Raw genomic sequence first — 13,301 nt, 5'->3', positions numbered from 1 at the left:
ATCAGCCTGCCTCGGCTTCCCAAAGTGCTGGGATTACAGGCATGAGCCACCGGGCCCAGCCCTGCTCCCTGACTTTTGTTTCAACTCTGCCGGTCTCTCTTGCAACCCTGCGGACGTGAGAAGGCCTGCAGGGAAGGGAAAACACTCTCCACCCATTGCAACCCCCCACCCCCCAGTTCTCACCTCCTAGAACCCAGATTCCCACTTGTGTCCTATAGATGCTGGCCTGGGCTGAGCACTGTGGCTCACGCCTGTCATCCCAGCACTTGGGGAGGACGAGGTGGGTGGATCACCTGAGGTCAGGAGTTCAAGACCAGCCTGGCCAACATGGCGAAACCCTGTCTCTACTAAAAATACAAAATTTAGCCAGGCGTGGTGGTAGGCGCCTGTAATCCCAGCTACTGGGGAGGCTGAGGCGAGAGAATGACTTGAACCCGGGAGGCCGAGGTTGCAGTGAGCTGAAATCCCACCACTGCACCCACGCCTGGGCAACAAGAGTGAAACTCTGTCTCAAAAAAAAAAAAAAAAATGATGCCAGGGCTGGGGCTGGGGAGTCCAAGTTTTCCCCAAGTCCCCGTGGGAAGCAGCAGAAACTGGCCCTCAGAGGAGGTGGTCAGACTCCGCAAAGTTCTCCAAATGCCCCCAGGCCCCTCCATTGCCCAGCCCCTCCCGTGCTACTGGCACCTAGAATGAGTCAGCCAGGAGTGGCCCTGGCTTCTCTGGAATTTCCCTCGGGGTCGGGCAGCGGATCCGAGGTGAAGGTCCAGGAAGTCCCCGCACAGGTGACATCAGCACTGGGCTGACCACTGCGTACACTCAGGACAGCCATGGTGGGGCCTGGAGCCCGTTCCCCCTCCTGGGACCCTTGCCCCGAACTCACGTGGCAGGGGCCCGCCCGCGAAGGGCCAAGGTGTCTGTGTCCTAGGCTGCTCCAGCATCCCGCTTCTTCGTGGCCTGGGGGCCCCCTCGGGGTGTGTCTGTTCTCTGTAGTGGCCCTGGCACCTGCAAGTGGGGCCTGGCCCTGGGTGGCACTGAGAAATTCATCTCAGATGAATACATGGCCCCAACCAGCCCTCCCCACCTTGCAGCCTCATCCAATGCCCCTGCTCTGCCCCCAGCCCTTTGCTCTGGCCCCAGCCCTGGCAGAGCAGATTAGCCCTGGCAGTATCTCCTCTGGTGCCCTACTTCTGCCCGTGTCTCCCCACCACGCCGGGGACAAAGCCACAGGACTTGGCACTTGAGGCCTCTGCCACGTCGCCCGTAGACGTGGGCCCAGGGGGTACAGAGTACCGGGTCGGGGGCATCCTGGGGGTCGTCTCCCCCTCCTCTGCATTTTCTGCAGCTCAATCCTGGCTCATGATGAGCACTTGATAGAAAGTTCAGGCCGGGTGCGGTGGCTCACGCCTGTAATCTCAGCACTTTGGGAGACCGAGGTGGGAAGATCACTTGAAGCCAGGAGTTCAAGATTAGCCTGGGTAACACAGTGAGACCCCTTCACTACAAACAAGGTTTGTTTGTTTGTTTGTTTGTTTATTTATTTATTTTTGTTGAGACGGAGTCTCGCTCTTTCGCCCAGACTGGAGTGCAGTGGTGCGATCCTGGCTCACCGCAACCTCTGCCTCCTGGGTTCAAACAATTCTCCTGCATCAGCCTCCCGAGTAGCTGGGATTACAGGTGCGTGCCACCATGCCCGGCTAATTTTGTATTTTTTTTTTTTTTAGTAGACAAAGGGTTTCACCATGTTGGCGAGGGTGGTCTCAAACTCCTAACCTCAGGTGACTCACCCGCCTCGGCCTCCCAAAGTGCTGGTATTACAGGCATGAGCCACCGCGCTTGGCCAACAAAATTTAAAATTTAGCCAGGCATAGTGGTGCGCCTGTCATCCCAGCTACTCTGGAGGCTGAGGAGGGAGAATTGCTCCAGGCAAGGAGTTCAAGGGTGCAGTGAGCCGAGATCGTGCCACTGCACTCCAGCCTGGGCAACAGAGCAAAACCCTATCTCAAAAAAGAAAAAAAAAAAGAAGTTCAAAGTTTGGCTCCTTTTTTTTTTTTTGAGACGGAGTCTTGCTCTCTGTCACCCAGGCTGGAGTGCAGTGGTGCAATCTCGGCTCACTGCAACCTCCACCTTCCTGGTTCAAGCGATTCCCTTGCCTCAGCCTCCCGAGTAGCTGGGATTATAGGCGCCTGCCACCACGCCCAGCTAATTTTTTTGTATTTTTAGTAGAGACAGGGTTTCACCGTGTTGGCAGGCTGGTCTCAAACTCCTGACCTCAGGCAATCCACCCACCTTGGCCTCCCAAAGTGCTGGGATGACAGGCGTGAGCCACAGCGCCCAGCCAAGTTTGGCTCCTTTCTTCATCTTCGGGGCAGTTCAGCCTCCTCCGGCCTCAGTCTTACTACTAGATGAGCCTTCTGATCTGAAATTCGGTCCCTGTGCCTCACCCCATCCAGTACACCTCTAGCCCCACTGTGACTGTACCACTCCGTTGCTCCAGAACCCTCAATGGCTCCCTAGTGCCCCCAGAATACAGGCCATGTCTAGCTTCCAGGCCCTCCAGGGTCCCATCCCTCTTTCCCAGTCCATCTATCCTCACAACCTGGGCCCCACACACTCTCCCCTGAGTCTTTGTCCCTGCTGAGACTTTGCATGTGCAGTGCCTTCTCCCTGTTTATCCTCCCCTCACAGGGCGACAGGCAGATTGCTGATCTTCCTTCACCCAGCCTGCCCTGGGTGCCCGACCTCAGACACAGCCCTGACCCAGACTAGGCTGCTGCAGCCTGTGCCCAGCCTGGGGTGCTACGTCAGGGGTGTCACTGGGCCCCTTCAACCCAGCTGTCCTAGCGTCAGTGCGGAGGTGGGAAAGTCTGTCCCACGTGGAATCTCAAACCCGTCAGACAGGTTTGCTGTTCCCTAAAGTTGTCTTGGCACAGAGGCTGCCCCGACCTGGCCTGGCAGGATCTCACTCTGGGCCTGGCCCTGGTCGAGCAGGTAGCTGCAGGGCCCGGGAACACTCCGGCCAGCACCGGCCTGAGGACACCCTGGAGCAGGTGGCCCTGACCGCAGGGAGGGTATGGTGCTGACACGTGAGGGCGGCCACGGGAGGGGGATGGTGGCGAAAGAAGGGACTGAGACAGAGATAGACAGAGATAGAGAAACAGAGACAGAGAGACACAGAGACAGAGACAAAGAGAAAGCTAGAGAAACAGAGAGACAGAGGGATACAGAGACAGAGAGATGAAGACGGAGACAGAGAGACACGGAGACAGAGACAAAGACACAGAGAGAGATAAACAGAGAGACAGAGGGACACAGAGACAGAGACAGAGAGACAGAGACAAAGAGAGAGATAGAGAAACAGAGAGACAGGCTGGGAGCGGTGGCTCACGCCTGTAATCCCAGCACTTTGGGAGGCCGAGGCGGGCAGATCACGAGGTCAGGAGATCGAGACCATCCTGGCTAACACGGTGAAACTCCATCTCTACTAAAAAATACAAAAAAAAAAAAATTAGCCGGACGTGGTGGCAGGCGCCTGTAGTCCCAGCTACTCGGGAGGCTGAGGCAGGAGAATGTCGTGAACCCGGGAGGCGGAGCTTGCAGTGAGCCGAGATCACGCCACTGCACTCCAGCCTGGGGGACAGAGCAAGACTCCGTCTCAAAGAAAAAAAAAAGAAAGAGAAACAGAGAGACAGAGGGACACAGAGACAGAGACAGAGAAACGAAGACAGAGACAGAGAGACACAGAGACAAAGAGACAGAGAGAGATAGAGAGACAGGGACACAGAGACAGAGACAGAGAAACAGAGACAGAGACAGAGGGACACAGGGACAGAGACAAAGAGACACAGAAAGAGACAGAAATAAACTGAGACACAAAGAGACAAAGAGAGCCAGAAACAGAGAGACGAAGACAGAGAGACAGAGAGACACGGAGACAGACAGACAGAGAGACAAGGAGACAGAGACAGAGAAAGAGACAGAGAGAGACAGAGAGACAGATAGAGACAGAAACAGAGACAGACAGAGGGGTGACAGATGTAGCCTCCTGGGTCGGGCAGGCCCAGCTGCTGTGGAATCAGTTTTCCCTTCTGCACACCAGGAAGGGCCTGACTGGGAGAGAAAAGAGGAGAGAGGCAGGAGGGGAAGGGGCGGGTCCGAGGCCAGTCCGCTGGGGAAGTGGGTGGAGAAAGGAGAAGTGGTGAGGAGCCCGGCGCCCAGGAGGGCTGGCAGGGAGGAGGTGCCCCCTCTGCTCGGGAACACAGGGACTTTCCAGAATGTGGAGAAACAGGAAGTGGCTCCATCCCATCCCTGCCCCCGCATCGGGCCGAGCCGGGCCAGACCCACCTGCCCACCTCACCTGCCCAGGTCTGAGGCTCTGTGCGGGAGCCGCCCGTCACCACCACGCACCTCCCCCTCCCTAGGCACCTGCCTCGCCCCCGTGGAAGGCAGAACGGGCACGGTCCCAGAGTCCTTCTTGCCGCCCAGGAGAGACACTGAGGCCGGGAGGGGAATCCAGGCTGGCATCTCCCAGATGGGGAAACTGAGGCACAGCCCAAGAAGGTCCTTACAAACAACCTTCATGTTTGTCTGAAGTTTTCTGCAATTTGAAATAATTAAGACAGTCTGGACAGAGTGGCTCATGCCTGTAATCCTAGCATTTTGGGAGGCCGAGGCAGGTGGATTGCTTGAGGCCAGGGGTTTGAGACCAGGCTGGGCGACATGGTAAGACCCCATCTCTACAGAAAAAAGAAAGAAAGAAAGAAGGAAAGAAAGAGAGAGAGAGAAAGAGAGAGAGAGAAAGAAAGGAAGGAAGGAAGGAAGGAAGGAAGGAAGGAAGGAAGGGGCCAGGTGTGATGGCTCATGTCTGTAATCCCAGCACTTTGGGAGGCCAAGGTGGGAGGACTGCTTGAGCTCAGGAGTTCAAGACTAATCTGGGTAAAATGGTGAAACCCCGTTTCTATAAAAAGTAAAAAAATTAGCCAGGCATGGTGGTGCATACCTGTAGTCCCAGCTACTTAGGAGGCTGACTGGGGATGATTGCTTGAGCGCAGCAGGCGGAGGCTGCAGTGGGCTGTGACTATACCACTGCACTCCAGCCTGGGCGACAGGGTGAGACCCAGTCTCAAACAACAACAAAGCCTGGGTGCAGTGGCTCATGCCTGTAATCCTGGCACTTTGGGAGGCTGAGGCAGGTGGATCACGAGGTCAGGAGTTCAAGACCAGCCTGGCCAGGATGGTGGAACCCCGTCTCTACTAAAAAAACAAAAAATTAGCCGGGTGTGGCGGTGGGTGCCTGTAGTCCCGGCTGCTCGGGAGGCTGAGGCAGAGAATTGCTTGAACCCGGGAGGTGGAGGTTGCAGTGAGCCAAGATCGCGCCACTGCATTCCAGCCTTCTTGTCAACGGAGCGGGACTCCATCTCAAAAACAACAAAAACAACAACAGCAACAACAACAAAAAGTACTCGTCGCGTACGTACAGTTGAATTTTAACTGGGTGTCTTGTGTTTGATCTGGCAACCCCACTTCCGCAATTCTCTCGAAGGGGCTGGGAAGACATTTAGGAGGACCCTGTATGGGATGGGGAAGAGGGAGGGTTTGGGGAGTAGAGTGTTGACGTCAAACACAGCCCCACCAGAAAACCTCCACAAATGGTACAACTCTGTCCCCCAGGAGAGCTCTCCACCCTTCACAGGGCACCCAGGACCTGGGCCTGGGCCAGAGCTGGAAGCCTGAGAGCTCTCTGCGGGGTGGGACTGCTGGAGGATGGGGCTATCCACACCTCTGACCAGTTGAGCGTCTCCCCTGGGGGGCTCCTTCCAAAGTCTGAGCCAGGAGAGCTGGTGCCGGCCAGGACCCCCAACCCATCTCTGCCCATCTGTGGTGTCAAAAATGCCTCCTCTCTTGAACTCCACCTGCAGCCTTCATCCTTATTATTTTCTCATTGAACATCCACTTCAGTGACACCACGGACTGGACCGAGGAAAATCAAGAATTTCCCTAGGGCGGCTCACGCCTGTAATCCCAGCAGTATGGGAGGCGGAGGCAGGTGGATCATGAGGTCAAGAGCTCCAGACCATCCTGGTCAACATGGTGAAACCCTGCCTCTACTAAAAATACAAAAATTAGACGGGCGTGGTGGCACGTGCCTGTAATCCCAGCTACTCGGGAGGCTGAGGCAAGAGAATCACTTGGCCCCAAGAGGCAGAGGTTGCAGTAAGTTGAGCTCATGCCACTGCACTCCAGCCTGGGCGAAAGGGCCAGACTTCGTCTCAAAAAAAAAAAAAAAGAATTTCATCTGGAAATATTCACAGTGGTTAAATTCTATTAGGCACTGTCTGTCTAGTGAGTTGTCTGAACAACCTAGCAGCTAGTTGCTATTATTATTATTATCATTATTATTATTATCAATTTTTAGACGGAGTCTTGCTCTGTTGCCCAGGCTACAGTGCAGGGGCACGATCTCAGCTCATTGCAACCTCCGCCTCCCAGGTTCAAGCGATTCTCCTGCCTCAGCCTCCCGAGTGGTTGGGAACACAGGCACGTGCCATCATGTCCGGCTTATTTTTGTATTTTTAGTAGAGACAGGGTTTCACCATGTTGTCCAGGATGGTCTCGATGTCTTGACCTTGTGATCCTCCCATCTCAGCCTCCCAAAGTGCTGGGATTACAGGTGTAAGCCACCATGCCTGGCCACTAGTTGCTATTATTATCACCCTCCCCATTTTACAGGTGGGAAAACCGGGGCACAGAGAGGTTAAGTAACTCTCCTTGGGTCGCACAGCAGATTCACAGCACTGTGCTCCAGGCTGGGCCATGAGCCCCAGTACTGTGTCCCTGCTGCTTTCCGGAGCCACCCCCTGTGATTTCCTGGAAATCCCCGCATCTGACTAATTCCCTAGGCATCCCCCGACTTGGCGGATTCCTGCCTGCTGAGATGGCTGGACCCACCCCGGCCTGGGCAAACTGCCCCCACTTTAGGCAAAATTACCCATCGAGACCTTGTGGTTTCCCGAGGTGGATGTGGCAGAGATAGAGCCCACGCCTCTTCCTGGCTCACTTGGTGCCCTCAGGGCAGCTCCTGAACAGTTCGTGCCTCAGTTTCCTCCCTCGTGAAATGCAGGTAATACCAGTCGCTACCCCAGAGGGCCGCTGTGGGAACAGGGCCGGCGTCATGGGTGTGTGTCTTGGGGCTTCGCCCACCACCTGCACTCAGAAGGTCCCGGTGCTCAGCGTGATGCTTTGCTGTTGCCTAACCCAAGCTATGAAATACGTTTTGTGCCGGGGTACCGCGTTTTCATTTCCACTGATCCTCAAAAGTTGTGTGGATGGTCCAGTGTGGGAGGAAATGAGCAGATGCAGCCGCCACCTTCCAGCCCTCAGACTGGCTTCCTCACTCTTCCAAATCTTTAGTGCCTATTGCTCAATTTAACTGCTGTTCAATTTGCCGTGAAAAGAGTCTCGGCAGGGCACGGTGGCTCATGCCTGTAATCCCAGCATTTTGGGAGGCCGAGGCAGGCGGATCACCTGAGGTCAGGAGTTTGAGACCAGCCTGACCAACATGGAGAAACCCTATTTCTACAAAAAAATACAAAATTAGCTGGGCATGGTGGTGCATGCCTGTAATCCCAGCTACTTGGCAGGCTGAGGCAGGATAATCACTGGAACCGGGGAGGAAGAGGTTGCAGTGGGCCAAGATCGCATCAATGCACTCCAGCCTGGGCGACAAGAGTGAAACTCCATCTCAAAAAAAAGAGAAAATAGTCTCACAGTTGAGATGAGCACCTAGTTTGCCAAAAACCGGGAGGCAGAGGTCATGCCATTGCACTCCGGCCTGGGAGACAGAGCGAGACTCCATCTCAAAAAAAAGGAGATTTGGCCGGGTGCGGTGGCTCACGCCTGTGATCCCAGCACTTTGGGTGGCTGAGGCGGGCGGATCACGAGGTCAGGAGATTGAGACCATCCTGGCGAACATGGTGAAACCCCGTCTCTACTAAAAATACAAGAATTTAGCCAGGCATGGTGGCAGACACCTGTAGTCCCAGCTACTCGGGAGGCTGAAGCATGAGAATGGCGTGAACCTGGCAGGCGGAGCTTGCAGTGAGCCGAGATCGCGCCACTGCACTCCAGCCTGGGCGACAGAGCGAGACTCCGTCTCAAAAAAAAAAAAAGAGATTCAGTGTGGAGGGAAGTATCTCTGTCGGGTCTGGCTGCTCTGCGGGACTCTGAGGAAAAGCTCACACCAGGTGGACGCCATTCTGTCACCATGGGTAAAGGAGACCCCCAACAAGCTGAAGGACAAAATGTCCTTGTGCCTCTTCTGCATCTCACTCTGGACATACCACTTCTGCCTTCTGGGTCTCAGTTTCCCCATCTGCCCCCTTGTGCTTTTGGGTTTGATGACAGGGGTCCTTGGCCTGAAATTTTTTTTTTTTTTTTTTTTTTTTAGACGGGGTCTTGTTATGTCACCTAGGCTGGAGTGCAATGGCGCAATCTCGGCTCACTGCAACCTCCGCCTCCCAGATTCAAGTGATTCTCCTGCCTCAGCCTCTTGAGTAGTTGGGATTACAGGCACTCACTACCACACCTGGCTAATTTTTGTATTTTTAGTAGAGACAGGGTTTCACCATGTTGGTCAGGCTGGTCTTCAACTTCTGACCTAGGTGATCCACCCACCTCAGCCTCCCAAAGTGTTGGGATTACAGGCGTGAGCCACCATTTTTTGTTTGTTTGTTTTTTGAGACCAAATCTCACTCTATTGCCCAGGCTGGAGTGCAGTGGCGTGATCTCAGCTCACTGCAACCTCTACCTCCTGGGTTCAAGCGATTCTCCTGCCTCAGCCTCCCTAGTAGCTGGGACTACAGGCACGCACCACCATGCCCAGCTAACTTTTTTGTACTTTTAGTAGAGATGGGGTTTCGCCATGTTGGCCAGGCTGGTCTCAAACCCCTGACCTCAGGTGTTCCTCCCGCCTCGGCCTCCCAAAGTGCTGGGATTACAGGCGTGAGCCACCGTGCCTGGCTTTTGGCCTCAGTTTTTTAGAGAGGTGCTAAAAGATTTTAAATCTACTTATTATCTGCCTTACCAGGCCTTCTTTGCTCGAACTGTTCTTCCTACTCTTGTCTGCCTGGCACACTCCTACTTGAACTTCAAAACCCCAGCTTCAACACCCTCTTCAGCATGCAGCCCTCTATGAAGCCCTAGGCAGACATTTCAACCCTCCCTGAGATCCCGCATATTGGAGTGTCTGGTCTTGGTTCTCTCTCCCCTCGACCAGGGGCTTTCTGATGTTGGGACAGAGAGCTGAGTCCTCTGTGAGACCCTGGGTTTTCCCAGCTCATGACCAAGCACAGAGCAGCATCGATTAGAAGTCACTGAATGAATTAACAAAGTCATGGACAAATCAACTCTAGTTTCAGGGGGTTGGAATGGGGGCAGAGGCCTCCAGCTTGTGGCTGCATGGGTCCAGGGAGCTGTATCAGTATTGTCATGGCTGAAATTGGGCTGGGGAGGCAGTGGTGCCTCCCACACTGGATCTGCCTTCACTGGCTCAAGTCACAGGAGAAGTGCCCCGAGGCTCAAGTCACAGGACAAGTGCCCCGAGACTCCAGCTCCCCACGAAGGGCAGCCTCCCACCACAGCCACCCAGAGGAGGAGCCCCTCAGGCCCCCGTGGCCCTGCCTGAAAGGATCCTGCTGTCTTGGGGGTAGCCCCTGGGACTTACCCAAACCCCCATGTGCCAGTCACCATTCTGCAGCGTCCAGAACTGTATTTGGTTAGGGAGAGAGATTAATGAACAGAGATAACTTTTGGTGAGAGGGTATGTCTGACAGGCCCAGAGGTGATTATTTTATTTCATTTTATTTTATTTCATTATTTATTTATTTATTTTTGAGATGGAGTCTCACTCTGTTGCCCAGGCTGGAGTGCAGTGGTGCAATCTCAGCTCACTGCAAAACTACCTCCCAGGTTCAAGCGATTCTCCTGCCTCAGCCTCCTGAGTAGCTGGGATTACAGGTGCCCGCCATCATGCCCAGCTAATTTTTGTATATTTAGTAGAGACGGGGTTTCATCATATTGTCCAGGCTGGCCTCAAACTCCCGACCTCAAGTGAGCCATCTGCCTCAGCCTCTCAAAGTGCTGCGATTACAGGTGTGAGCCACTGCGCCCGGCTGGTGATCGTCTTAGTAGCTTTTGAGGGAGTCTCAGTTTAAAAGTCTCGGGTGAGTGAGCCCCAGTGGGGGACGCGGCACATGCAGAGGCCTGGAGGGGGTTCTGAGGAAGGAGGAAAAAAGGGGATGCTGTACCACAAAGCAGGTTCCATTTCACCAGCACGGTGCAGAAGAGGAAACTGAGGCTTGAGGAGGTGAAAGCACGTGCTGGGGTCTCAAGAGAACCAGGCAGGGCGGGATTCGAACCCAGAGCCGTAGGAGTCCCAGCCCCTTCCGAATAGCAGAAGGACCTCAAGGGATTGGCTTGGAAGGTGGCCCCGCCCCCGAACCGAGACCACGCCCCCACAGCTGGAGGCCCCGCCCCGCGGCATGACCGGAAGTGCGCGGGGCCCCCAAGATGGCGCCCGAAACCCGGAAGTGAGCGGAGGCCGCTGCGAGGCTCGGAGAAAGTGAGGCGCCGCGGGCTCCGCGCCCGGCCAGACCCGGGCCCGAGGTGAGGCTCTGGTTGCGACCGCCGCCCCGACTCCACCGCGACCCCTGCCTGGCCCGACCCCGCTTGTGGGTCCGGCGCTCCCCGCGGAACCCTGCGCCAGGGGCTGGGGGTTCTGGGGACCGTGGGGCGGGGGCGAGCGCGGCGCGACCCCCGCCCTCCGCCGCGACCCCTTCCGAACCCGCCCTTCGCCGCCAGCGTTGACCCCGAGCTGCCCCGCGACCACCGCCGTGAACCTTGACCTACCACCCCCCCCCCCCCGGCGACCCCCTACCGTGAACCTTGACCCCACCTTCCGCGACAACCCTCCCAACCTTTCCTTCCCGCTCTTCCCGGTGACTCCCTGTCCCGCGTTGCTTGGTGACCCCCGACCTTTCGTTTTCTGGTAACCCTTGACCCCGCACTCATCGGTGCCCCCGAGCCCCTTGGTGACCCCGCACCCGCTTTTCCTCGGTATCCTGGCCTTCCTTTTTGGGGACTCTCGACTCCGTGCGCCTCGTGACCTCGACCCCTTCGTAGGAGTGACCCCCGGTCTCTCCCGCCTCCCCGATTCCTGACTCCAGGCTCCTTGGGCGTTCGTGTCCCTTCCTCCTCCTTGTCCCCGGTTCCAGGACCCCTGCCCTCTCGGCCCCGCAGCGCAGCCCTCTCTCCCTCCCTCCCCTTGCTCCCCGCCCCTCCCGCTCCTGGGGCCTCCGACTTCTCTTCTGGGGCAGATGGTTTCTCGGTTTCTGCATGGAGGTCCCCCGGTTTGGGATGGGGGCTTGCTGATATTAGGTGACCCCGGGGCCGTCTGGGCGGAGTCTGCAGAGCGTGTTGGGGGTGGGAGTGCGGGTCGCATTCAAACCCGGCTTCCAGGGACAGGCAGGAGGGAGGGTAGCGGGCTGAGATGGCCCGAGTGGGGCCCGGGAACAGCGTGTGTCGGTGAAGGGGAAGCGCAGGCCTCTTGGTGGGTCCTGTCCCCCGTAGGGCACTCTTCCCACCACCCCAGAGTCCCGAAGAATAAGGCAGGTGGGGCCTGGAGGGACCAATCCCCAGACTGGCCTGGGGCGTGGGGGGCAGGCGTTGTGGAGAGCCCACCCAGCGCCTCCAGGGACGCCGGGCACGGATGGTGCTGGGGCAGGGACGGTGGGTGTCTCCTTGGATGAACTGATTAACATTCTGAAAAGTAAAAAATAAATAAATAAAAAATCTCTAAAATGTGTAGCCGGGGCCTCCCCTGGCTGCTTGTTCCCGGAATGCCTGTTGTTCCCGCCTGCTCAGAACGTCCTTCCTGCTTGTGACTGCTGGGACGGGTCGGGATGGGTTTGGTGCCATCTGTTGCACGCCCTGTCAGCGAGAGTGCCCGGCCTCGGAGCTGGCCTGTGCTGATGCTGGCTGCCAGTTTGTGGGGGGTGGTTACAGTGAGTGTTTCACAGAGGGGCAGAGGGAGCCAAGATTCAAGAGAAGAGCATGGGAGGGGCCGAGGACCCAGGGCCGCAGACCCCGTGGGCAGCCAGCCCGATTACACGGGGATTACAGGCTTCAAACTTTCTTCCAGGCCTCTTCCTCCGGGCCAGGGCAGCCGGCACTGCTTCGTGACTGAGGGGTGATGTGCTGTTTCGGGTGCCCTCCCTGGGATGGCTCTCCCTGACTTGGCCCTGGAAGAGGAGCAGCGGGGACCTGGGACCCAGAGAGTTTGTGGCAGGCCCGGCAGGTGCCGTCCACGCCCTTTCTTCCCAGACATCCTCTGGTCTTCAGGGATCTGGCTGCCCAGCCCCAGATTTTCCCAGGGGTGGCCCTGGTCGTGGGGTGATGGCTTCTCACAGTGGCCTGCTCCGGTCCACCTTCAGAGTTCTTGACGAAAAAGGGCGAATTTGAGATCTGGGCCCCTCGGTGGGTGGGATGGAGAACAGCAGGATGGGGGCCTCAGGGCCTCCCACGGCAGAGGAGACGCAGGCGGGCTCTCGTCCTTGGAGAGGGAAGGACTTGGAAGGCGTCTGCCAGCCCCTGGAGTGTGATTTCAGAGCACAGGGAGGAGGCTTTTGTTTAACTCTGAGGATCCCGGCAGACATCTGCCCACACCTGCCAGGAGCCAGGAGGACCCTGGTGTGGAGGGGGCTGTGCAGGCAGGGGCTGGACTTTCAGGGGGAGGGAGCCTGTCAGGCAGAGCACAGAAGAGGTAGCAGGAGCTTTGCTCATGCATTCACTCTCGGTTTGCTTTGGGGTCTGGCCTCTCCGTTCGTCCATTCACTCTTGGTTGGCTTTGGAGTCTGGGCTAGACAGGAGGCACCCAGGTGTGCAGGTGCGGAGGAGAGGGTGCATGTTCTCCAGTCGCGTGACCATGGGCAGTCACTGCCTTCTCACCTGGTGGGGAAACCGAGGCGGAGAGAGGTTGCGCCAGCCACCCCTAGACCCCCCACCCACTTGCTGCCTAAGGCCTTCCCCACCCCCAGGGGTGTGAGGGGTGTGACCAGCTTGGGCTTGGCCCAGCCTGGCTCCAGCAGAGTCACGGATGCCCCTCCGGCAGGGCCCAGGCGGAAACGCCAACACTGCCAGAGTGAGCTCTGCCCCAAACAAAGAGGCGACTGTGTCGGCAGAACCAGTCCGGCTCCCAGAGGCCCCCTCCCAGGGGGCCCCCATGCTGGGGGGTGGGATCAGCTCTGGGA

The 13,301-nt window shown here is 57.0% G+C and overlaps 1 protein-coding gene across 2 annotated transcripts in view; it reads left to right on the top strand.

The window, feature by feature from the left end:
* The first annotated feature begins 7,007 nt into the window (after positions 1 to 7,007).
* The window catches only part of SBNO2 (strawberry notch homolog 2), a 75,424-nt gene continuing 69,130 nt past the window's right edge, over positions 7,008 to 13,301 (top strand). The window contains exon 1 of one of the 2 annotated variants that reach the window (XM_063719818.1): positions 7,008 to 7,117. The gene's annotated coding sequence lies outside the window, so the exon portion shown is untranslated. Of the gene's footprint in view, positions 7,118 to 10,520; positions 10,660 to 13,301 lie in introns of those variants that run through there. The other variant, XM_024237948.3, reaches the window with a different exon arrangement.

This window comes from Pongo abelii, chromosome 20 (genome assembly GCF_028885655.2).
Source record: "Pongo abelii isolate AG06213 chromosome 20, NHGRI_mPonAbe1-v2.0_pri, whole genome shotgun sequence".
In the NCBI taxonomy this organism is placed as follows: Eukaryota; Metazoa; Chordata; class Mammalia; order Primates; family Hominidae; genus Pongo; species Pongo abelii.
Note: the sequence above shows the minus strand (reverse complement) of the source record. Positions and strands in the feature narration are given on the sequence as shown.